Source organism: Hipposideros armiger, unplaced genomic scaffold (genome assembly GCF_001890085.2).
Source record: "Hipposideros armiger isolate ML-2016 unplaced genomic scaffold, ASM189008v1 scaffold_213, whole genome shotgun sequence".
Lineage (NCBI taxonomy): Eukaryota > Metazoa > Chordata > Mammalia > Chiroptera > Hipposideridae > Hipposideros > Hipposideros armiger.
In genome coordinates, this window is record NW_017731563.1 from 2,456,024 (window position 1) to 2,483,008 (window position 26,985).

The following is a 26,985-nucleotide window of genomic DNA, read 5'->3' on the forward strand; positions in this document are numbered from 1 at the left end:
CAGGGTTCTTTGCACCTGCATTAAATAAATTCAGAGTCTTATCTTTCTGGCTCTTGCGTTTGATTTTTATAGTTTGTCTCCTTCCTTGCAGTGAAACTGTGGGATGCTTATTTCTTATTCTGCCACTGTGTCTCTTTGTGATATCAAGTACCTTATACTTATTTAGCATTTTTTGTATGCATTATTTTATTTAGTCCTCAGATCAACTCTGCAAGGTAAATAGGATCACCTCCAATTTGTTGATTAAAAGAGGAGGGAAAAAAACAAACTCTGAAGCTTCTAAGAGTCAAGCAGTGTGCCAAAGGTCCCATGGCTAGAAAGGGGGACAGTGGGACTCAGAACCAGGGCTTCTGATTCTAGGTCTGGGGCTGTCTCTATGCCAGCCCCTTTTTCCTGGTATGCTGGTAACCTGCCACAACCCTTGTTAAAACTGGGTGAAAAATTACTGAGCCAAGGTTTCAGAGGCTGTCTTTCAAAGAGTGTTTGAAAGAGTGTTTGAGATTTAGCACATGGGCTTTGTGACCTCTCTTTATTGGCTACTCACAAACTGTTCCTAATTTTTCCTGATGTATAAGCAAGGAAGATGGATGACAGATAGAGTGGCCAGATTTAGCAAAAAGAAGAAAACAAAACAAAACAAAACAAAGAACAAAAGCCCTGAGATGCCCACTTAAATTTACATTTCATATAAGTGTTGATTACTTTTTTAGTATACATATTCCCCATGTAATATTTGGGACATACTTATAAAAGAAGAGTTGTTTTTGTCTATTTGAAAATCGAGTCTAGCTGGGTGTCCTATTCTGTGTGCAGCCCGAATAGCAGAGCTCTGGCTGTGTGAAGGTCTCGGCCCAATAATGACAGAAGTGCCCTGAGTAAGAGTGGGGCTGGGAAAATACCCCGGTGGGTTGCAGAATCTATAGTGTTAATTAGATAATGCTTCCTGAAAGAGATAGATCTTGAGCTGCTGTTTACATGGCAGTAGGAAGATGGTTTGGCAGCCAGCTGGAGAAGGAGCTATTCACATGAAAAAGGAACAGCAAACTGGAAAAGGATGAGGCCCAGAGATGTGCCCAAACCAAACAAGGGTCAGTTTACTTTGACTAAAAGTGAAGTACTTTTCGAGTACAACAGTGTTTCATCTCCTGCCTAATGTAATGACCAGTTTGGTTCCTGTACTGAAAATAGAAGAAACAGTGCCATCTTCTCCACACTCTCAAGTTGATCAGACAGTGAGTGTTTGAAAATTTTTGGTTCTCTCAGGCAGTACATTTAAGGAGCAACCTGCCCTGAAAATGAAATTAGGTTACTAAAGACATCTTCTAGGCAGTCCAGAATTTCTTGAAATCTAGGATATAAGTTTTTCCCCAATGTCTTTTTGAAACCTCATGAGTCCTGCTTTTTTGGAGGCTGATTGCTACCTGCTATTAGGGAATTTGCCTGTAAACTTCTAAGGTAACGGAAGTTTGTGGGATAAGTTGAAAATTGCCAGCTTGTTCAATGGGATGAGATAGCAAAGACAGGACATTCCCTCTGAGTGCGTGTGTTTCACCAGCGGCATTTGTCACACGTCTTTGGGAAGGGAGCTCCAGGTCCCATTGGGGCAGGAACGTGCCTTGTGTCCTTGACTGAGTGTCGCCCCTCTCCCCTTTCCTTTGTTTTTTTTAAAGATTTTATTGGGTAATTGGGGAGGGAACAGTGTTGGGGAATCAGGGAAGGGGAACAGACAAGTTGCTGTCCTTTTGTTCTTTGGTCTAGCTTTGGAGGACATTGCTTCACTGGCCCATGTTGGTATTGTGATCATTGCACTCTTCCTGACTGAGGTAGTCGGTCGCTGGTCATTGGACAGCGGCTCACGGCGGCAGCTCACGGCAGTTCACACTGGCTGCCGGCCACTCACGGTAGCTCACAGCAGCCCACTGCAGCCCCACTGCAGCCTACGCTGTCACCGGCTACTCACGGCAGCCCAGCTCCAGGTCAAGCTGTTGTTCACCATCTTAGCTGTAGAGGGTGCAGTGTCACTGGCTCATGTGGGAACCGAACCAGCGGCCCTGCTGCTCAGAGCTCACGCTCCGAAGCCAGCTCTTAACCAACAAGCCACTTGGCCAGCCCTCTCCTTTTCTTTTTGTGGTTTATGTTACAGAGCCAAGGACCAAGCAAGTCCTTTTTAAAATTTATGTTCAACTAATTTTTTTAGTGCTTCTCATGCATACAGCAGACACACATGAAGGGGAACAGTCCAAACCTCCTGCCTCAGCAGGCTTTGGGGTGTCAGTGCCTGGCCCATGGTGGGGTTTCCATCTTCCCTTCCTTCCCACAGCATCCCCACTCCCAGAGGGGACATGGAGCTGAGGGAATCAGGGACTTGCCTCATGACCCACAGCTAGTCAGCAGCAGAGCTGAGATTCGAACTCACATCTTCTGAGTCTGCTGCCACACGTATTACCTGCCCCACCATCAGTCAAGACAGTGACCAAACCAGGGGAGGTGGATGGTGCACAGGGACTGAGCTCCCATTTCTTTAACAAATATTTACTTTGACGAGTCTGTGCTGTGTCCCCAAGAGACCAGACTTGGGGGTTTCCTAGCTTCACAGAAGTGTGGACATTGATTCCAGCATTTCCCAGACATTTAGAAATGAAGCCGGTCATCCTGCAAGGTCAAGCTCTATGACTGTGATCGCATGTCTCCAGTTTTGAGTAATCTGGAGAGGTGTCACATGCTGAGAACCAGGAGAGAGCTGAGCAGGTGCCCTTCTCAGTGGATTGCAGGAATCGCTGAAGTTCACTAGAAGGCTTGGTTTCCACTGAGAGCCCCATGGTGGTGGTAGGGTGGCGTGGAGGAGTTGTGAGTACTTACAGAGTGTACAGAGGCAAAGGTGGAGTTTGCAGGAGTCTGTGGAGCAGGGCTGACATGCAAACTATGGAGCCATGCTAGCACAGCATCACCCTGACACAGGCACTGCCATCTCTCCTCCCTCCGCCGGTGTGCTAGGTGTTAGCTCTGAAGTAGCTGCATTGTGGGAAGTCCTGGGGCACCCAGGAAGGGCCGGGGCTGGGACGTTCTTGGGGGGCTTAGGGAAGTAGCTATTAACCCAACAGGATCATAAGTATTGTAATTAATTCTTAGTTAAATCCGAAGTGCTTTGTTACATATTGGGTTGTCGGAAAAGTCATGACGCATGTTTGTGACAGATGGCACTAGTTCATTTTTGGAAGTCCTAGAGTTACTCACATCTATATTATTGCTATGTCATTTGACAGCTGACAGTTCTCCTTTAATTCTAAAAAACAATTGAGCAATTTGGTTGAGTTTTGGAGATCTTACAAGTTGAAGATGGAAGACCAAACTGCATTTGTGCCATATTTTACTGCTTTACTTCCATAAAGGGAAGAAAGCACATCAAGCTTGTGAAAAGTTGCATAAAGTTTGCAGTGACAATGCTCTACAAGAATGTCAATGCCAACGATGGTTCATGAAATTCTGTGCTGGTGATTTTGATCTCAACGATGCTCCTCAGTCAGGGAGGCCTACCGAGGTTGATGATGACAAAATAAAGGCATTGATCGAGTCAAACCCACATTACATGACACGAGAGATTGCAGAAACATTGAACATCCATCATTCAAGCATTCACGACTACCTGAAGAAGCTGGGATACATAAGCAAGCTCAATATTTGGGTTCTACATGAACTCAAAAAGTTCATTTGACGGCGCGTATAAACATCTGTGATATGCTCATTAAACGTGAGGAAAACAATCCTTTTTTGAAGTGACTGATAACTGGTGATGAGAAGTGGATTGTTTACAACAATGTGGTGTACAAACGGTCTTGGTCCCGACATGATGATTCGCCTCAAACGACATCGAAAGCAGACATTCATCGGAGAAAGGTTATGCTCTCAGTGTGGTGGGATTTGAAAGGTGTCATGTTTTTCGAGCTCCTACCAAGGAACCAAACAATCAATTCAAATGTGTACTGTCATCAATTGGACAGTTTGAACGAATCCATCATCCAGAAACTTCCAGAGCTTGTTAATTGTAAAGGAGTTGTATTCCATCGTGACGACGTGAGACCACACAAAAGTTTGATCACCCGTCAAAAATGATTGGAACTTGGATGGGATGTGTTGCCACACTCACCATACTCGCCTGACCTTGTGCCATCAGACTTCCACTTGTTTCACTCTCTTCAAAACTCCTTGCGTGGTATAACGTTCAATTCAGATGAGGCTGTAAATCAGCACCTTGTTCAGTTTTTGCAAATAAAGACAGGTCCTTCTATGAACGAGGAATTATGAAGCTCACTGAAAGATGGCAAAAGGTTATCGAAGAAAACGGGCAATATGTCATTGATTGATCTTTGTTGTTTATATAAATAAATGACCTTTGAAAAACATAGACAATATACGTCATGACTTTTCTGACAACCCAGTATATTAACTTAGGTATGTTCACAAATAACTCTAGGAGTGAGAGCCTGTTAAACATCACCATTTCATAGAGGTTGAGACTGAGACACAGATCCATTAAGTCACTTCCCTAAAATCCCACAGCCAGAAAGTAGCATAGCTGGATCTGGATTTGAACCTCTCTGCTTAATTTTAAAAACTGGGCTCTTAATTACAAGGTGATTTTTGTCTCCTTGTGCAAGCACCCTCCCTGGAGGATGACTAGGCTAGCCACCAGAAAACGTTCATTTCAGAGCAGTGACATGGAGGTGCCTGAATGGGTCAGTGTGATCTCTCCCTGAGGCCCTAAAAAGGAAAAGGTATGATGTTTAGGCATTGGAATCTTCATGGAGTTCCCCTCTCCTCTCTGCTCTTCCCCACCACATTCCAAGGTCTAGGACCTGGAGGAAGGAAAGGAGAAATCAGACACCCCTCAGGGCCTGCCCAGCAGGGGAACTCACACTGGTCACCCCTGACCCTGGCCATGTGTGTGAGGACCTCGGGCCTGTGGTAGCAATCATAGGAGACTCCAGGCGTTCCGATGCACAGCCTGCCTTTGTCGTCTAGCTAGAACCCCTGCAGCTCAGGGGTCTCGGGGAGCCCACCCTCCCGGCTCTCAGAAACCTTCCCAGACCTTGCTCCCCCTGTCAGGTAATGAGTATGGCCTGGCTGTCTGTGGGCGGAGCTGACAGAGGGTGAGGGTGTGTGTATGTGTACATATGTGCTCCACCCCCTCCCCCAGGCCTGGGACAGGATCACGTTTCACAGGTCCTAGAGGAAATGTTTTCATTGTCCCAGGGCTTTGGGACAAAAATCTTGCTGTTTCTAAAATTTGAGGCCCCAGGAACAGATAATTCTGTTTGGGGATGGTTGTGCCTCAGCTGGTCACTCCCCACCTTCTCTGAATGGCCCAGTTACATATCAGGACCTGCCGCAGGGCACAGGGCATGCCCTGGGAGCAGCCACTGACCTTTCAAACCTTGAGAATAACTACCTTCCTCTTCCAGCAGGACAAGGCACAGGTTTGCTGGGTCTCTGCAGGGGGTGTGGGACGGCCTTACAGGTAACATTCAGAAATCAAGTTTATTTCTCATAAACCTGGACTTTGCACCCATTTCATGATAAGAAGACACACAAATATACACAAAATAGTGTGTATGTGCCAGTCATCTCAGTATCTCATTCATGTCAGAGGCTCTTTGGGGGTGCCCCAACATTTGAATCATCACACCTCTGAGTTTTGCCTGTGCCATCCCCCATCCTTAAATAAGACTGCTAGTCCTCTATGTAGCCCTGTTCCTCTGCCTCCTGGGACTCAGGAACCTAATCCAGTGAGTGGGGCACCTCCCTGTTCAGGACATGCCCAGTTTTAGCCTGTCTCCTACCTTGTAATTCTTCGCTGCCCTAGGTCCTTTCAGGGCAGAGCCCATGCCTTGCTCCTAGTTCTGTCTCCAGGGGTGCCAGCCTGCCACATGTAAGTAGTTAGTATGCAAATGGATGAGTGAGCGCCCCCTCTCTCACCTCCCCACAAACCTGCACTTTCCCCACACTTACCCGTGAGGAATGAACTAACGGGACATATGGGCACCATGGATGTGCATCTTCCAGTCATTTCCATTTCTACTTCAGCTTACTTCTGGGTGCTAGGTGTTAGGCACACACACAGAATTCATTATTTCATTCCATCTTGAAGACAGTTCCGTGAGGCACTGGCCAGCTGCATGAGATTATACTTGCTGGAGGTAGATGGGGGAGGAAGGAAGGAAGCCAGGCTCCCCATGTTTACTTGTAAGTTAGTGAAAAGCTTGCAGAGAGGTCCTGCGTGCAGCCAGCTCAGAGTTGCCACTGTCAGCGGTCTCTGGGCCTGACACCCACACACGGGTGTCAGAGCTTCTTCTAACCTGGTCAGCAGGGGTGCCCTGCCAGGATCCAGAGCCTCAGGGGTCAGGATCCCAGGAGCCACCAGGACTAACCTCACAGTTCCTATCTTTGGAATTCCTGTGTGGATTAACCGTCTGTGCCCCAGCCAGGCCTGCCCTCTCCCTCCCTGATTCAAGCCTGAGCCTCAGGCATGGGGCCAGATGTGCCCAGGGGTATTTCTGGTCAGCTTCTGCAGCAGAACGAGTTTCTCAGCGCTGCCTGCCTGGGGAGCAGGTCTCAGGCCCAGGTCTCACTCCCCTCCCCCACTCCTGCTCCAGGGAACTGTGTGAATGGAGGGGGGATGTCTCAGACCTCTATTGGATTCCAGGCGAAGGCTCTGGGATACCCAGAGGAGTGACTGCATGTGACAGGGCTGTTTGCCCTGGGGCTGTTGTCACTGGAAACAGCCAGTGGAGCATGCAGAGAGCCAATGCCAGCTGGGGACTCTTGTGAGGTCTCAGGGAGGTTAGCTTGTCCTAGCAACAGCAGCGAGGTGACAGCAGGCCAGTTCTCACCTATAGTGGAAGTGGGAGGGCAGCTGAGCTAGCTGCCAGTGGAGCCATTACTGACAGAGGCGCCCCAGGTTTAGGGAAAGCCCAGGCCAGTGCTGACACCTCAGGCATGCTGGCCGCTGGAATGCAGGTGTGCAGACCCACCTCCCACCTCAGGGAAAGGCAGGCAGTTCCGTCCTGGCCTTAATGACCCTTCAGACCCAGCGTTTGGGGGGACTTCCAGTGGCTTCCAGCCCAAGGCTGAGTCACGCAGCTTCTCAGCAACTTAGTCAGACAACCCAGACATGGAGGTGATTTGCATATTTAAGAGCCCCTTTCCTGCTGACGTGTATGGGGTCTTCTCACTGAGCCACAGCACCTTGTGAAGGACTACAGATAGTCCCCCTGAGGGAGCAGGGCTCACAAGCGGCGACTAATCTAATCGGCACAAGAGGCACTATATTAAGGCCTGGTTATGTTTGGAAGGCCTCTCGGGAATGTTTGGCATGCTGCATATAAACTCTGCTTCCGTCTGTCTGCCTGCTACACTTTCAGATGTTTTCCGGATGGACCTGGAATGTGGGGTGCCCTGGGGAAGGAGCTGGGAATGTCTCGGGAAAGGTTCCTTTCTCAGGAACCCTGCGGGGGAGGGACATTGGGAAAGGATTTCTTGAGCTTGCTCTCTGCCTACACTTCCCAGAAGTGAGATGGGATGTGAGTGGATGTGATCCAGTCATGTCAGCCTTCAGATTCCAACAGGAAGAGGCCTCCTTTGAAGTCCACCCAACCCCTGAATGCTCCTGTAATGGACACCATGGTCTTAGAGACAGCTGGGCCATAACTGCAAGGACTGTGCTTGGGACTTGGGTTAGCCCAGAACAGTGAAGAAATGGCTGTCGCCTGACCCACACCGAATTGAAGGATAGGGGCACCAGAAAGGACTGTGTGTTATTTTATCCAGTCCCCTCATTTGAGAGATGGGGAAACTGAGGCACAAAGATAGGAGGGCAACAGGCTCAATGTCACACAGCCTTTCGGCAGCAGGGCCAAGGCTCGAAGTTGCAGGATTGGTTTGCTGCCATGGATTGTAAAACATTACTAGGGTGAAAAAATGAAACCGCTCTGAGGACTGAGATGTCATCAAAATGCAGCTCCAGAGTCCTCCGGACTGGAAATTTGCTCTGGGAAGTAGCCCTTAGCAGCTTTAGGATAAGGAAGCAGATTGGGCTGGGTGTTAACTGTCTATGAAATTTCAACAGAGAATCAGGGAGAGTCTCCAGTTCTGTCTCAGTTGAAATCATCTTTTGTGAGGGTTAAGGAGAAAATGGAAGAACTCACATGGGACAAACATACAGGCAAGTGCTTGATTCTGCCTGGTCAGGGGCATCTTCAGCAGGGGTGCCCCATGCAAAGGGAGGAGCCCATGTGCCTCCACCGTGCCCCCCTCCTCACTGAGGTCTCCACCCAGGCTTGCCATGGCCATGGACAGAACATGTGGCACCTGGCCTCAGGATGGGGGGACTGGACGGTGGGAGAGGCTCTGCTTTTAAATCCCAGGTCTGCTGTGGAGTTGCTTCAGAGAGACCTGGGCTATTTCAGTTCTTGAGCCTGCCTTCCCTCCTCCACAGAATGGGACAGGGCTGTGTGTGCATAGTGCTGGCACATGGTGTCCTCTGCAAAGGGCTCTGCACACAATAGATGCTCAGGAAATACTGCAGCCTGACTAGGAATTTGGGGATTTGCTGTTTGCTTAGTCTTGGGGAGCAAAGAAGAGCAACTTTTCATGAATCAGGGTGTATAGATACAGTGGTTTCAGAGAAGATAAGATAAAGAAATGGAGCAAGTAAAGGCGGGCCCCAGGGTTCATGAAAGTTTCAGAACTCCTTTTTGGGTAATTATGGAAAACTCTAGTGAAGTGACCCTTTCCTTCTTAGTAACATCTTTTTTTGGTGGCTTATAAGAAATTCCTTCTTGCTGCATATGCCTTCTCTCACTGCTGAGTGAGACCAGGGACCCCACCTTGCCTCCATCATTCAAGGATGTCAGTCAAGGAAGCAAGGCTAAGAGAAGTCCCTGACTTGACCTTCCCCAAGGGTAGGTTGTGACAGTATTAACACTGATCAACACTAATTGCGGGGTAGCCATCATGCTGAGTACTTCACAACAAGGTACAGATGAGGAAGCTGAGGCACTAGCAAGTCGCAGAGCAATTAGTGGCAGTGCTGGGATTTGAACCCAGGCACTTTGGCTCTAGTGGCTGTGCCCTTAACCATTATGCCATACTGCCTTTCAGGTAAGAGAAAGAGAAAAATCCAGGGAGGATAATGGACTGAATATCCCCACAGTGATAGGAAACAGAAGAGGAAGTACCCTGGGTTGGGTGGCCAGTTATTTCGGGGACCTAATTAGTCTAAATGTCCAAATGCCCAAATGGCTTATTGAATGGTTGGACACCCCCCTTAAATGGGTAACATGCTCCCTGCAGACTCAGCTGTTGTTGGCCTGAACTGTTAAATCCCCCTTTTCTCTAACCCTTCTCTACTGAACAACAGTGACCTCTGCCCCTTTACCAGGCGTTCACCCTCCCAGTCCAGTCATCCTCTCCTGGCCCCAGAGCCTCTAATGGTTGCCCACTAGAGTCTCCTGAGTTGGAAAGGACCAGGGAGGTCAGCCGGTTCTTCCTCCCACCTAACTCAGCAGTCCCTCTGTAGTCTTCTTGGCAGGACCTGTGGAACCATCCGGAGATCATGGAGACTCCTTCAAATACCCATCTGATCACCAAAACGCTCTTGTTCACAAGCTCAAGCCAAAGGCAGCCTTGCAATGGCTCAACTGCCATGCAAGCAGGCCCCCTTTCTGCCCCTCGGGGCCCTTCTTAAGGCAGTTGCTGAAGGAACTAATGATACTCTAATTCAAGGTTTCTCAATCTTCGTCCTACCGTCATTTGGGGGCAGACAATTCTTTGTTGTGGGGGGCTGTCCCGTGTGCACTGTAGGATGTTTCACAGCATCCCTGGCCACTACCCACTAGATGCCAGTAACATCTTCAACACTTGCCCTGATTTGTGACAACTAAAAATGCCTCCAGACTCTGCCCAATGTCCCTGGAGGTAAGGAGGACAAACTGGCCTTGTTGAGAGTCACAGCTCTCTTTCTTCCTTGCCAACAGCTCAGAGGGCAGCCCCCCTCCCCAGCTTTTGATGCTCATTGGCTAAAGAGAAACCACGTTTCTCCACCTGCCCTCTGCTGAAGTGCTGTGTCCTGGCTCCAGGGAAACAGCCAGGTGTCCTAGGGTCCACTTCCTGGCCCCGAAGCGGTTCAGCTTCCTTAGCTCCACTGTCAGTAGGAGGAGGGATGGGTGAGCCATTCACTCCTTGGGCCCTGTCCCTGCCTCCTCTGCCCCTCCCCTCCTCAAGGGAGGCTAATGCAGCCTGATGAATGAGGACATCCCCAGGGATGGAGTAAATAATGAGGTCAAGAGAGTCCCGTCATAGAGGGCCAGGCTGATTCTAGTCTCTCCTCTCCCGTTTATATCCTTTCTCACGAACTTTTCTGCAGTGATTATCTCATGTGGTTTGGTGTCCCCAGTGCTGCAAAGTGGAAAACATTGTGAGCGTCTTTGTCTTGGCTTGCTTTCCAGAGAACATGTTCCCTTGCTGTGGGATCTTCAAGTCTGCATTGCCTTGGAGTGTCCCTTTCCCCGCCTATAGCCCCAAATCCATACCCACCGCCTCTCCCACACAATCTGGGCCCAGAAATTCTTCAACAAGGAAACTGGAGCAAGAAAGAGAGATTGTCTCCATCTCCAGAAAGGCTTAAGAATGGAAACAGGCCTCCTGTCTTATCAGGGGTTCTGTCTACCCAGTGCAGAAGGCCAAAGAAACCTGCCCTGTTCCATAGGGCCTGACTCAGAAATGTGTTGGCTGAAATGCCTACCTTTCACCCCAAATACAACACAATTGCCTGTGTCCCCAGAGCCATATTCCCTTTCTTTGCAGCAGCTCAGAGGGAAGATAAGCAGTGTAGAGCAGCATTAGATTTGAAACTCACCTGATGTCCCAGAACCTACATGGTGGGCCTTGGGCAGGAGACCCCTGCTGGAAAACGCCACCCCATGCAGCTGTCATCTTCCACCCACTTCCCTGCTCAGGGTAATGAGGTCTCCTTGGATGCCTGAAGTTGTTAGAAGGTCTATATGGTGAGACCTCAATTGACAGGCCCTCTGGGAATGCATTTCCCCTGTAATTAAATTCTTAGGTTAAAAAAAAGCCTTCATCAATCATACAAAACAAGCTGCCTGCATTTGATGTGTGTGGGCTGTGCAAGGTTTGGTAAAACGTGGTAATGTTTGAAGACCTTCATGAGACATGCCAGGTGAATTCCCTGCCTTACTGCAGTTATTGCTCCTTTGTCAGTCACATCCTCCTTCCCCATCCTGGAGTGGGGTGCTGGTGACCCCCAGGGATTTCTGAATAAGCACCAGACCATATGATGGGGGAACTAGAGTCTGTGGACAGTTGAATGTTTGGGAGAGAGAACTAGTTCAGGATTAACCCAGACCTAACTCTTGGTTGTGATTTGAGCTCTGACAAGGCAGTTAGCCTCTGGACCTCAGTGCTGCCAGTCTGTCAAACTGGATATGATGTTCACACTGACTCCTGCAGAACCATAATGAGGGTCATGTAAGAGTCTGTAAGACAAATGCCTTTTCAGCTGCAAATCACACACATGTGGGGTTGATGGATTGTTATGGCAGAAGGGCAGAGCACCTACTATGTGCAAAGCAGTGTACTGGGTGCTGTGTGGAGATCCCTGGTGACAGTGCATGGAGGCGAGGCAGGTGAATGGGGCTTAGCAGAGGACCGGATCACTCTGGGGGGATACTGAGTGATCCTTGTCTTAGAGAAGGAAGGCGGCATCAAGCTGAGCCCTGGCAGATGGGCAGGATCTCCAGAGGTAGAGATGGAAGGCTGCGCAGCAGTACTTGCCCAGCCCCCAAGTCTCTTCAGGCCTAATTGGGCCTGCGGAGTGGGCCCCTTGCTTTCAGGAAATTCTGAAGCTCATGGTGCCCCTTGGCAGTGTGGGGCCCTGTGTCCCAGTGTGGGTCTCTGCTCCTATCCTCCCTATTGGTCCCCTGCAGGACTGCCTTTGTTACTTTCCTGGGCCATGGACCCACCATGCTCAGTCCCAGGCCCCAGAGGAGCTAGAAAGAGCCCTCTGTTTGGTGCTCAGGAGCCCTGGGGCTGGCCTGAGCAGGGCTTGTGAAGGGAGGAGGTGGGGAGGGAGAGGACTGTGGTCTGCTTTAAACAAGTCCAAACTCAGAAGGTCCCACAGAGGAGGCGGTCGGACTGACTGCCCTTGGATGTGCTGAGCACAACACCCCGCTCCCTGCCCCGTGGTGCTGGGGGTAGGGAGCACACTCTGGGTTGGAGGGCTTCCCAGAGAAAGTGGAGTATGAACTGTGCCTCAACTGTGGAAGGGATTTGGAAGGGAGGATGCTCGGGTGGGAGATGATGTGTATGTGTGAACTGGAGTGGACAAGGCCTGTCTGGGGGATTATGATTAGATCCGCCTGACTGAAGCAGAGCTGTGTGGAGAGAAGTGGGGAGCAGGGCTGGACAGTGGGCAACCACACCTTCTAGCTCCTGAATGTCAGGTTATGATGTTTCAATGTCACTCTGTGGGCAGTGGGGTCTTTTTGAGTGTGGAGGGAAAGGTGATAGAAAATGATGCTAAGGGTGTTTTCACATGATTAATCTGGTAGCTGTGTTCAGATTAGAAGACAGTCTGAGGGTTCACCTGTCAGGTGACCAGGTGAAGATGATGTGCAGCTGGGGAGGGTGTGGGGGTTGTTAAGAGGGAATGGATGGGATCTGTTTTCCAGAAACTTCCAAACCGATGGAAGCCCCACCTTCCATATCAGTTCTGCACCGTTAAGCTGGCAGACCCCTCCCCAGCATCCTCCTTCAGGACTGCGGAGCCCTTACCTCACTGGCCCCCTTGCCTGAGCCTGTCACAGCTGCCTGTGCAAAGCAAGAAACAGAGAGCAGCAGGCCAAGCACGTGGCTTTGTGTTTCCTCCAGGGTTTCTGGGTCATTCTCCAGCCACCTGCTTGGAGTTTCGATAAGCTAAATCTTTCTTTAGAAGAGCAAGCAAACCAGCTAACCAGAGATGCTGCCACAATGTGCGTTATTACTGAAACGCTGATAGGACCGGAGACTGTTTTCAAAAGGGGCTGAGAGTCCAGTTCGCAGCTGAACTGCATCCCATCTTAGAGAACCGGAGGCCAAAGGGAAGATGTCTCCCTGGCTGTGTTTAGGGCTGTGAGAAGTGTGTGTACTTGTGTCGGGCTATGGGAATGGCGCGCTCTCAGTCCAGCGGGCTGTGGTGGGGAAACGACCAGAAATGCGATCCATCCCTTCCTCCTCCCCAGTGGGGACAACCAGGGACTGCGGGCCGTGGGGTGGATTATAGTTTAATTTTTCAGAGCTCACAGCTGTTCCTGACACCTCCTTGTACTTTCTCCAGACAGAAGGCTGGCCTTGACTTCTGTTTCAATCTCATTCCTCTGATCTGCTGTCTACCTTTCAGGTTCAAACTGAACATGCATTTCAGAGCTGGTGAGTTTTCTCCAGCTTTAGCTTCAGTTTTGGTGAGGAACTCTCTGTAACCTAGGATTGAGCATTTGTCAGGCTAAGAAACCTGAAAGATGAAGCCAAGTGCTGGGGGGCTTTGGAGGGGATGGGGTGGGGTTGGAGGAGAACTGGCCAATGAACTGTAGTATTTTATCAAGCTGGATATTAGTTGGACACTCAATAAATGCACTGAATTGAATTCATCTAGTTAAATTGAATTGAATTGAATTGAACCTGAGATTAACCTGTGCAGTAGCTCAGTCTTTGCTGTGCTTCCCAATCAGGAAAAGGGCAAGACTGTCTAAAATCTGTACCAAGAGGCAGTGTGGTGTGGAGTAAAGCAGCGTTCTTGCAGCATTGCAACCCACAAAAAAAATGTTCTTACCCCTCTATATCATCACTAACAGTCTGACCTCAGTCTGTGGACTTAGTTCCCTGATGTGTAAATGGAATAATAAATTCTGACCTGCTTTGAGGCAGGCACTGGACTTGGTCATCTCGGGTGCCTCCCCCCAAGTATACTAGGTGTTCCCTGTGAATATGTAGGGAAAGGGCCAGGAGGGCAGATTCCAGGCTCTTGGCCTCACCTGGAAGGGTGCTAGTTCAGTTATTGGATGGCCGTCAGCTGGGACTAGTTGCCATCAGCTGTGACTGGTTGCCATCAGCTGTGACTGGTTGGCCATGAGCTGTGACCAGTTGGCCATTAGCCACTACTGTTTTGTATATAACTGCGTTAGCAAGTGCGGATGCTTCGGGTGGATGTCATGGGTTGTGTGGACACTACTTCCTATGTCTCGCCTGGTTGCCAGTGAGACTGCCAGCAGGAAGACCCCTTGTTGGGGTATTGGTGGATATTTGCTTCTCATGTCTTGACTGGCTGCCATTGAGAATATAGTGGTATGAACCCCCTATCTGTGGCTCTGTTGTTCCTTTTCAGCCTCACCGAATACTGCATTCCGGGAGTTGAGCTCCGGCGTGACACTTGATGTGACAGCATGGCTTCACTGACCCCCCAATCACATTCCCATCCCACAGATGAGGCCACGAGGCACAGAGAGATTGCATTGCTTGTGTAGGGTCACACAGCTAGAACACAGTCGAGCCTGGTTCCAAACCCAAAGTCCACACTTTCCTTGCCCACTGTAGAACAATGCCTCATCCTTTGCTTCTGCCTCTCAAAAATGCAGCTTGTACCCATCCTTCCACTATCTTCACTGGGCGTTGAAAACATAAGGCTATTCTTCCTGGGTGTTTTTAAACCATCTTTGGAATATATACAGTGGTCTCTGGGCTTTTTATGTTTCACTCACTGACTAGAACCAAAAGTGGGCAAGGTTAGAATAGGTGCTTTCCTTCTTTTCAAGATTAGATTTTCTGTTCCATCCAGAATAACCTGCTGTTCCCCAGCTATACTCCCTGGTTTCAAACAGATCTAAAATTACAAGAGAATTAGCTTTCTTGGAGGCAGCTGGTATTTCAGTTTCCTGATGAAAGTAGATACTAGAGAGTGGAACTACCCAGGAACCAGGGGGCGGCATGTTGGCCACATGGGAGGCAAATAAAGCTTGTTTTCTTTTCTTGTACCCTTAAAGATATATCTAATTTGGGGCATGTTTAGTTCGGTTCATCTTATAACTGGAGAGGTTCTTTTCTCCCTAAGTGACATCTCCCTTGAGCACACAATTTCCTCTTCTCAAGGTGAGTAATTCCCTCTCCAGCTGCTCATAATTACTAATTAGTGAACAAAGAGGCTAACAAACAAAATTAGCTATTGGGCCAGTTTGGGATCGAACTGAAGGGAGGAGAAAGGCCCCAGTCTGCTCCCCTCCTTCCCCAAGACAAGGAAACACAATAAAATATACCACAGTTTCCCAATGGTAATTTATCATAGTCACATCTGAAATGTGCATATCCAACATATTCACTGCATGTGAGAAAAGATTACAGGTGATTCCTTATCTTGTCAGCAGTGGAGGCCCCAGAAGGCTTTCCAAACAGCATGCCTGGCGTCAGGATGGAAAAAGAATGGGTGTGCTTCATCCTACCCCATCTGCTAGTCAGTGCTGGCCCAGAGGAAGTGGTAGCCTACCCCCACCCCCACTTTGTCTCTGTGTCTGTCTCTATAATATATCCACTGTAGAACGAGATACAGACATTTATTTTCAACTAACATTTCTTGGCCTGTAATTACATCACCTCTCTGAAATCTCGTTATGGCCCTTTCCACTTATTGGACCCAGAGATTGAGTGTCAGATTTACAGACTGCCTAGTAAGTAGCAGTGCCAGGAAGGAGTTAACTGGGGCCTCCGATGGATTTATCACTAATAAATGCCAGTTTTGTTGGGAAGGCCTAAATAGCGTATAAGAAGGGATTTGAAAGGAAAGGAAGACTCAGTTCTGGGATTCTAAGTGCTCTTGGCCTTCTGGAAGCTGCACTTTCCAGGTAAACAATAGTAGTGGGCGGTTGTGGGTGCGAGAGCGGTACACTCACCCACTTGACTGTCCCATGATATCACCTCTGGGGAAATACTTAGGACCAGTTCCCACTCGCTAACTGCCTCAGCAAAGCACCACCATCCCTTTCCTCGCCTGGTGGTGCAGCAATTGTTCTCCTGGGTCCCCGGAGGCTGCAGAGGCAAATTCCCTCCCGATTTCCACTGCTTCCTCTGCTGCCCTCTCTTCCCTGCACTGTCTTCTCCCTTTCTTCTTGCTCCTTGGAGAAGTTTCATCTGCCCCAGCCCCTGACCTCTATCCCTCTTTGTGTTCTGTTCTCTGTCCCGCTTCCCTTTCTCCTTCCTCCCTGCCTGCTGAGTTTTCATATCTTACCCTTGAGAAGGGGGTGCATCCCTTAAATATCTTCTCCAAAGTGATTTTGTGCTTCTGATGAATGGATGTCATTGTTACCAGGGCTACTGATGACCCAGCCCACCTCTCACACCCCTTCCCTCAACTCTCTGGCTCCCATGCTCCATTCTGTGTATGCCACTGGCTCCGTAGCCAAAATCCAGCCCACCCTGGGTTTCCTCACATGGATCAACAGGAAAGCTCAGCAGTCCCACCCTGGCTTTATAGCCAGCCATCTGGTGGACAGTCAACCCTGTGGACACACCTTGCTGCTTCAGCAAGTACCCTGGAAACTTTGGGGGGGGGGTGTTGCCATGGAGATGATGGAGTCTTTCCTATAGCCCCTTCCTTAGACTTTCTTATGCAACCTGCCCTCTTTCTGGATTGCTGTGGTGCTGCAGGGAGGTTTCTTAAATTAATCCTGTCAAAATAGCCTTCGAATTCTTTTGGAGCAGGGAATTTTTTTTTTTTTATCTCACAAGACACAAACTGTTCAAGGGAAGAACTGGGAACAAAGACAAGTTGGGAGGACTGGAAGGAGCTTGGAGAGCATTTAGAGGAAAGCGTGGAAATGATTGATGGGCTGGAAAATGGGACCACAGCTGAGTGATGAGAGGAAGGGGGGTGATTTAACTGGGAGAAGAGCAGGCTGACAGGTGACCTACTAATAGGCTTCAAGTTTGTGAAGGGTTAGGATGTGGAGGCTGGTGATTACTTGGCTTCCCATTACCACCGGGGAAGGAGACACTTAAAGTGGGAGGTAGGGGAGCATGAAGTGCAGAAGGAACTTCTTACCAGAGAGTGTGGTAGAGCAATGAGGCCTGGGTCATGGATTTCCCACCAGGCAAGTGTCTTCCCCAGTGAGACGGGTGCTGGAGTGGTGACGGAGCCTTGCCCGTGAATCATCGAGCACAAAGGATCCCTCAGATTAGTACTTGGATGGCAGTGGCGGCATCCCATGGGCACGTGTTAAAACTACAATTTCCTGGGCCCCATCCAGATCTCCTGGTTCAGAATTTTGGGGAGGAAAGTTCAGGAGTCTGGTTTTAACAAATTTGCCCAGAAGAATCTCACTGAGAACCACGGGCTGGTATATGGAAACCCCTCCCCAAATTTCTCTGTTGTCCCATTCACCACCCACCAAGCTCCTTCACCATCCACGAGCCTTCCAGAGCCCAGGCCGCAGTTGCATAGGTGCCACCCAGTGTCCACATGGCTTCAGTGGGCCTCGATCACAGCTGCCCACAGCCCTGAAGATCCCTGTACCTCTCCTTAGGCAGAAGCATGAAGGTCCTGGGGAAAACCCATCCCACATTCTTGTTCTCGACTTCACTGGGCAGCGTTTGAAGGCTGCGGTGGAGTTTTCCAACACTGAGAAGTTCTGCAAAGACCCACCGCTGGCACAGAGGGGTTAGAGTGGTAGGAGCAGGAGCTGAGAGCCATGTCGTGGTTGCCTGTGAGCAGCTCGTTGCACCTCTCTGGCCTCAGTTTCTTTCCCTGGGATTGGAGGAGGTTGAACCAACAGTCTTTAAACTCCTTCCCACTCCAGCTTTCTGTCTCTGCTGGCCATTTGAAGAATCACCATGCTTGGTGAGATCCTGAGTTGTGTACAATCTCAGATGCAGTGCAGTATTTCACAGTGGAAATTTGAAATTCAGTGATTGTTCTTCTTTTTCCATCATTGTCTTGGAGGAGTTGGGATGCATAAGGAAGAGGACACTACTGTGTGTGACCCAGTTAGCTCAGCATATGTGTGGGCCTGTCTCTCACCACATGGGCCATGGGCAAGCTTTGCTATCACTTGGTGGCAGCATACCAAACAACAGATCCTGTTTTTTGGCCTCAGAACTGTTTTCTTGTATGTTTTAAATGTAGAGCCTGTAATCAAAGAGTACTGTTCATGGGAGAACAGGAGTTTGCTGGAGAGGAGGGGTGTCATTATTTCATAGCGTTACCCCTGCTGAGTTCCAGACTGCAGAGGTATCAAGAAGGAGGGGGAAGGCCGGCCGAATGGCTCAGTTGGTTAAGAGCTCGCTCAAGAGTTTGAGCTCTGAGCAACAGCGGTTCGAGGCCAGCCCGAGCTGAGCAGCCGCTAAGCTGCCAATAGGTAGCAGGATGGCTCAGCTTAAAAAAAAAAAAAAAAAAAAAAAAAGAAGGAGGGGGAGAAGGAGGAGAACAAAATGAAAGGAGAGGAGGAGGGGGAGGAGGATGCTCCAGTGGCAATTATTAACTTTGCTTCTGAGCTATTGGAGACCGGCCACAGCCTGGTATGTGAAAAAGAAAAAATGAAATTTTAGTATAACAAAAATTGCTAGTTGTCTACCCCAGAATCTAATTTAGCCTTCCTCCTTAGTAACTGAACCCTGATTTTCAGCTGGGCACATTGCTACCTAGAATAAAGCGACTAGATTTTTCAGTCTCCTGTAAGGTTTGTTGGCAATTTCTGGCCAATGAGAGATATAAAGTACTATATGCTCTAATTTAATGAAGTCGCTTTCTGGAATGCAGTTGTAATGGCTGCAGTTCCAGCAGCCACATTAGACCATAAGATGGAAGCCAAGAATTGAGGACAGCAAAGTAGAAAGATGAGAACCTGAGTCCTGAGGACCATGGAGCTGCCATCCCAGCTTTATTTGAGAGAAAATAAAGCCACTTTTAATTTTGTTTCATTTATGCAACTGAACCAAATCCTAATAGTTACATATAGATTCTAGGTGAGCTGGATTAGAAAGTTAGAGTGAAGGTCAAAGACCTTGATAGCAGATGCCACAGCTGAATTGTTCTGAGCAGTAGACTTTTGATATAGCTCAGAAAAGGACACTGATTTTAAAGTCAGACTGGGTGTTACATCCTGCCCTGCATCTGATTAACCATGACCTTGATTTACCCTTTTGAGTCTCGATTTCCTCATTTGTAAATTAGAATAATCTCTACCACACAGGCTATTCATAAGTATTAGATATCATACTTATAAGGTGTCTTATTTAGTACCTAGCACACTTGTTTAAAAGTGGTGGCTGTGTGTGTGTGTGTGTGTGTGTGTGTGTGTCCACCCACCCTATATTCTTCTTGATGGCAGAGACCAGATCTTATAATTCTTTTTATGTGGAATATATGATAGGTGCTCAATACTGTTATTGAGAAAACAGAGTTTTACAGGTTAAGAATTTTTTTTCTATGATAGCTATGATCAGGCCTGTGGTCCTTCTCTATCTCCTGTATCTGCAGACAGTGTAATGAGGCAGAAATGAAAAGAGTGAGCAAGGTAAGGGATGCTTGGCTCAGAGGTGCATACATCACCTAGCCCAGACTCTAGGGCCAGCAGCAGCTTTTCCAGGCAGACACAGAGGAGCTCACACCCCAGGTGTGAACTGAATGATAAGAGATGGTTTCTCACCCTAAGGAAACCTCTACATCAAAGAAGTTCCTGAGTAGGATTCCATTGTATACACATACCACATCTTTATCCATTCACCCACCGATGGGCACTTAGGCTGTTTCCATATCTTTGCTGTTGTAAATAATGCTATTCAGCCAAAAGATGAAATACTGCCATTTGCAATGACATGATGGATCTTGAGAGTATCATGCTAAATGGTATAAGTCAGATGAAAAAGGGCAAAAATTGTATGATTTCACTCATATGTGGGATATAAAACAAAAAAGAAGCAAAGAAACAAAACAAAAACAATCTCATAGATACAGACAGCAGATTAGAGGTCACCTGAGGGGAAAGGGAGGAGGGGGAGGATGAAATGGGTAAAGGGGGTCAAATGTATGATGGCTGAGGGGAATTAGACTTTGGGTGGTAAGCACACTATGGTGTATGTGAGGTGTGATCAAACAATATGCTGAATGTTTCTATAAAAAAATGTATTACAGTAAAAGACACATCACCATTAATCCCCTTCAAAGTACTCCCTCTCACTTCAAACACACTTATCCCATTGTTCTTGCCACTTTCTGAAGCAGTTCTGGAAGTCCTCTTTCATGAGTGTCTTTAGTTGCACTGTCGTGGTTGCCTCGATGTCCTGAATTGTTTTGACTTTGGGGAAGAGACAGAAGTCACAACGGTGCCAGATCTGGTGAATAAGGTGGATGAGGACACACCGTAATGGTTTTTTTTTGTTTGTTTGGTTTTTTTCAGCTGAGCCTGTTGGCAGGTCAGCAGCAGCTCAGCTCGGGCCGGGAATCAAACCAGCGACCTTGATGCTCAGAGCTCGCACTCTTGAGCAAGCGCTTAACCAACTGAACCACTCAGCTGGCCCCATAATGTTTTTATTTGACAGAAATTGCTGTATACTAGAAACGATGTGTGACACGGAGCATTGTCATAATGGAGGATGACTTACGGCACACTTTTAAACACCTTCTCTCAACTGTAGCTCACACCTGACTGACTGCATTGAACAAGTTGAAACTTGTCACACACTGTTATTAAGGTTCGACGCGCCGTTTCCTGTATTGAAGATCCCTGCCATTCCATTGGATGGCACTCGACAGCAGCATTCACCATATTTTATGATGACAATGGAAAAGCTCTGTGTCACACATAGCTTCTGATATGGCAATTTCTGTCAAATAAAAACATTATGGTGTGTCCTCATCTATCTCATTCACTGGATCGGGGATCTGTGTGACTCCTAGCTCTTCCCCAAAGTCAAAATGACCATGAAAGGTAAACATTTTAAATGGACTCAGGAAGTCAAGGCTGCCACAACAGCGCAACTAAAGACATTCATGAAAGAAGACTTCCAGAACTGCTTCAGAAAGTGGCATCAACGATGGGATAAGAGTGTTCAAAGCAAGGGGAAGTATTTTGAGGGGGATTAATGGCAATGTGTCTTTTACTGTAATAATTTTTTTTATTTAAACATTCACCGTATTGTTTGATCACACCTCATACAGATGTTGAATTATACTGTGGTACATCTGAAACTTACATAATGTTATTAACCAAATGCTACTTCAAAAGGAAAAAAAAAAAGAGTTCCTTCATCAAAACTCTTCCCAGTGGCTATAACACACTGTCAGTCATATGGAGTACTGGCCCATGGGTGAGCATCAGGCAGTCAAGATGAACTGTCTCCTTCTATCACGAGTGAACTCTTGAAATCCCACGTAGTCATATCCTCAGCTCTCAGAGGGACCACAGCCCTCACCCCAGGAGCCACTCCTGACTGTTCTTGCCCCTAGTCGTGCCCTCTCCTTGGCTGACTCATAGCAATATCTGTGCTCAGGCTCACCTGTGAGGATCAGGAGACAGCTAGAGCTGTCAGAGGAGGTGTGGATTACACCTGGTCCCTTCTCCTCCCTTCTCAATGAGCTGTTTCCCAGTCTCCTTGGGCACTCAATGGAGTACTTACAGTGTGCCTAGTCTTGGGGACCTCTCCTGGCCCTTCCTTCTTCCTGTTTTCCAGCACTGTCTTCCTTCCTTCCTTCTGGAAGGGCCACTGTGTAGGAGAGGACATGATGTACACATGGGAGGTTGAGGAAGATAACCTGGGAGCTCTCTTTTGACCCGAGAGTCCTCGTCTTCCTGAGTGTCTTGGTAAGAGGGACAGTGTGTACTAAGGTTCTGCAAGGTGGGAGTGTGCAGGGTAAAGGAGGCCTCATGTCTCATGTGAGCTGCCCGTGAAGTGTTGTTTGTGTGATTCCAAAGTTACTGGCATGCCCAGAAGCTGGGAGGCTGGTGCCATCACCCGCTCCGTGTCTGGCCCCGACCAGGACTCAGAGCTTTGAGTGCTGTGTTAGCGAAGAGTGTGGATGGATTGTCAGACTCCTCCAAGGGCAGCCCTAAGTCCTCAGTCAGCTGTCCCAGCCCCAGTCCAGGGTCCATGCTTCTGGCATGAGTCCTCAGACCTCTAGGAGAGGCTAGATCAGAATAAAGGCTGACATTTATCTCATTTTCTTACATAATTGGTGTGATCTGAAGGTTTCTAGATGAATGTATGTAAGAATAAAGAAACTAAGGCTCACCTCTCGGGTCCTTTGCATCCCGGGCCTTCTCGCCGTCTCGGCAGGGCCTCTGGTGCCACCATGGTTCTGCTGCACGTGAAGCAGGGAGACAAGAGCCAGTTCCTGATGCAGGCCCCGGAGAAATTGGAGCTGGAGGAGCTCACGATGCAGGTGACCCGGGCCTACAATGCGCAGCTCAAGGTGCAGCGCATCTGCTCAGAAATGGAAGAACTGGCAGAACATGGCATATTTCTCCCTCCTCATATGCAAGGACTGACTGATAACCAGACTGAAGAATTGAAATTAAAGGACGAATGGGGTGAAAAGTGTGTGCCCAGTGGAGGTTCACCATTTAAAAAGGATGATGTTGGATAAAGGGATGGGCAAGCTCCAAATGAAAAAATGAAGCAAGTTTTAAAGAAGACTATAGAAGAAGCCAAAGCAATAATATCTAAGAAACAAGTGGAAGCCAATGTCTGTGTTACCCTGGAGATGGTGAAAGATGCCCTGGACCAGCTTCGAGGGGTGGTGATGATGTTTATCCCGTGGGCTTACTGGTCATACAATCCCATTTGGATGGAATTTGAAAATAAAGAAGACTTGTCGGAACTCAGGCAGAACTCAATATCATTGAAGAATCCCAGGCACAACTGTGGTGGGCAGCCAAGGAATTAAGAACAAAGAAGCTTTTGGACTATGTGGGCAAAAATGAAAAAACCAAAATTATTGTCAAGATTCAGCAAAGGGGACAAGGAGCTCCAGCACAAGAACCTATTATTAGCAGTGAGGAAGAGAAACAGCTGATGCTATATTATCACAGAAGACCGGAGGAACTCAAGAAATTGGAAGAAAATGATGATGACTCCTGTTTAAATTCTCCATGGGCAGATAACACTGCTTTGAAAAGACATTTCCATGGAGTAAAAGACAAAGTGGAGACCAAGTTGAAGTTCACCAGTTGATGAAGCTTTCACAAATATTAGCTTACCTCTCTTTAGGCAAAATAATAATAATAGCAAACTAAAACGGATACATGCAACCCTCTGTGAAACGTGTTGAAATTTTTAGTTTTCCTTTTAATTTGAATTAAAGGTTGTAGAACTTAATAAATATATCCAAAAAAAAAGAAGAAGAAAGAAACTAAATTAGAAATGTTAATACAAAAGGGAAAATGCAATTTTTACTGGCTTCTCTGATTGTTGGTATGTGACTCAAGACTGGGCAGTGACTGTCAGGGAGCACAGCTGGTTGGGAGGCGCAGCTCCAGTGGAAGAGGTTGGGGTGACGCTGGGTGCTTCATCGAGGCCTGCATTGTTAGAGAAACCCATAGACCTGAGCATCACAGCCTAGTGCAGACCTAGGAAGGATCAAAAGGAGGAATAACAAGTTATGCTATGGAAACATACCACAGACTGCCTGTATAAACAAAAGTATGAATAATGATTTCTAAGTACAGTTCATAAAATAGGTGCAGAAACAAAGTAGTCTCGTCGTCTGCTAGAAGTCTTATTGAGCTAAAAGCAGAGCATCTAAATATACTCTTGCCATGGATTACTGGGAATTCCAGCTCCCAGAAAAAATGGGGAACAGCAGTAGAGATTGCCATGCTGGACTAGATCCTGAGAGGGAAGGAAGAACTGGTCAGAGCAAGGGCATCTACGGCTCCTACACATAGGAGAGACTGTTACATATAGCATAGCCCATGGGCATTGGGAAAGGATATTTCAGAAAGTGCCAAGGAAAGAATGGTCTTGTGATACCATGAGAGTCTCTGAAAGGGAAGAGGCTTGAGGCGAATGCTGGAATGCCCACCACGGGCGTCCTGCTCAGTTATGGTGAGAGGAGAATGAGGAAGTCTGGCTTGTGTCAGTGGAACAGCTACAGACTAGGAGCAGTATGACATTATGGCTAGGTTGTGCTGCTTCTGGTCCGAAGCCATTGAACAAATGCATTTACATTATCTTCCTGTCTTAAAGGGTTAAAGTCTGTCTTGACTCATTTTATCCTAAGTAGGGGAGGAACCTCCTGATATTTTCTTAGAGCCTCTGACAGTGAACTCACTGAAATTACGGAACATGCATAGGGGCCAGTGAAAGCAAACATTTTGGTTTTCTAAAGTACAGAGGCTCTAGAAGAGTAAGCTTGATGTTACTTTCTGGAAAACTCATAGAATAGAGTCCCTAAAAGATGGCATGTGTATGCTTTAGGAAGAAATCAGCAATTTTAGAAACACATCAAATTAACTGGACTCTCTTTTTTGTGGGGTTACTAGGCTTAGCTCAAGAGAATACTTAAGATAGTGTTGATTTCAATAATGTATTTAAGGACATCTATCATGATTTCTTTGTGGAAAATATTGAGAAATAAGTTTGTAATTTATTGGCCAACTCTGATCAAAGAATGTGGATTAAGAGATTGATGTCAGTCTGACGAGAGGTCTCCAGTTCAATGCCATTGGGTTCAGGCTTAGTCAACATGTCAGTCATTGAAACTGCAAAAAGGAAACTTACCGAATTTGTTGAAGATACAAAGTTGAGGTAGATGACTAATGCCATGAATAGAAAACAATATTTACAAGATTCATACTGGATGCTTACGTAACATAGCAGGAAACCAACATTCTTGATGTGCTTCTGAAGAACTTCCAAATAAAATACTCATAAATATACCAACACGTTTAAAATTGGCAATCACATTATAAATTATGGAGCAGTGAAGAACATACATCAAAGAATAAGTGGAATTCTGACCAGGGGGAATGGCTGGGTTGAGAGGCATATTCCTGGCTGCATTCCACATGTCTACCTGCTGACAGCCCCCAAAGAACTGGATTGTTAAGTAAGATGTAATTCAGATGGAAAGGATTTATAAAGACATGTTAAGATATGCAGTATCTCAGCAATAAACCATTCATGTCCTCCTCCTGAGACAATGAATCAGTGAATACTAATGTTCCAGGTGACTAAAATGCATTGAAATCAAGGACTCCAGGGTAGTATAAAATGGACCAATGCTGAACTTGAAACCAATTAAATAGAGCTAGGGCATAATAATTAAGAGCATAGGCCCTGGCAGCAGACAGACCAGCACATGAATCCCAGCTCTACCTCTTACTAATTGCAGGACTGTGAAGGAGTTATTTAACCTTTCTGAACCTTCACTGGAAAAGAGGGATTTCTGTAAGGATTAAGTGGAAAATGTAGGGAAAGTGCTTGATGTGGTTCCCAGTACTTTGCAAGTACTCAATAAATTATAGCTCTTATTGGTCCTATTAATATTTTTATTAAAAATAACTATATTAACTGTGGTTACAAAATAGAAATTAAAATTTATTTTTAAAAATACTATTTTGATAATTATATGGTACGAAACTGCATATGTAATACAATATTAAATTAATGACAAGGAAATAGTGGATGCTGGAAGAAAGTAGGTATTACATGTATTTAAAATAAATTAAATATACTTGTCTTAATGAGAGGAGCCATGAGTTTTGTTTTGGACTTCTTGAATTATAGAACATATATAATATACAAAGGTTAAAAAATCAGGTTTTCTACTTTCAAAAATACCAAGAGGCTAAAATAAACTATAGTCTATGAAACAAAAATATGAGGAAATAAACATACACAAAATATCCAGATGCATAAAACAAAATGACAAAAGTAAGGTCAAGCATATCAACTATGGTAAAATATGTAAATAGATTAAATGCTCTTGTTATTAAAAGTCTAATACTCTCAAATGTAGCTTAAAAAATAAACCCAACCATATTCTGTACAAGAGACACACAAAAACCAAAGTATTACAGAAAGACTGAAAATAAAATTAATAATATAGAAAACAGTGTAAGAGTAGATCTGATAAATATATCAAGGAGTTAGTTCTATGAAATAAAAAAATCAGGTGGCCTCTGGAAATTTTAGAAATAAAAAAGAAAAAAGAAAACTAATAAGGAAACATAATAACATATACATACAAGAAGATTTTAAGCTTAAAAGAATGAATGAAACACAGATGATTAAAGCTAAAATTTTATTTAGTGAAAGTAGCATTGTCTTGACAAAAATGTCACACACACACAAAATTTACAACAATTTTACATATGTACACAGATGAAAGAAAAATTGAATCCAGTGGATTTATAATTAAGATAAATCCAATGAATTCAAGGACTATTTGATATTGGGACATTTATTACTCTAATATATCAAATAAGTAAGTCAACTAAAAAATAACGTAACATGTAATAAAATCCAATATCCATTTTAAGTAAAACTCTTAGTATTCACTAGAAATGGAATGATACTTAATGTGATAAAGAATAACCAACAGGGGCCGGCCGAGTGGCATGATGGTTAAGAACTGGCTTGGGATGTCAGAGGGCCCCGGTTCGGATCCCACATATGAGGGCCAATGACACTGCCCTCCACAGCTAAGATGCTGAACTACAGCTCAACCTGGAACTGGGCTGCCATGAATCGCCAGCAAAGGCGTAGGCTGCAGCTCCTGTGGCAGTGGGTTACCATGGGCTACCGTATGTAGCCAGCAGCCAGCAGTGAGCGGCCAGCAGCCGCAGTGAGCAGCCATCCAGAAGCCGGCGACTGATCTGCCTCGCCCGGGAAAAGCGCAATGATGGTGTCAACTTGGGCCAGTGAAGCAACGTCCTCCACAACTAGACTGAA

At 46.7% G+C, this 26,985-nt stretch overlaps 1 protein-coding gene and 1 pseudogene across 31 annotated transcripts in view; both read left to right on the forward strand.

Moving 5' to 3' along the window:
• CACNA1C (calcium voltage-gated channel subunit alpha1 C) overlaps positions 1–26,985 on the forward strand; it is a 776,856-nt gene that overhangs the window by 370,290 nt on the left and 379,581 nt on the right. The gene's annotated exons all lie outside the window — the stretch shown is intronic.
• On the forward strand, positions 22,382–23,459 carry LOC109388952 (UPF0769 protein C21orf59 pseudogene; annotated as a pseudogene).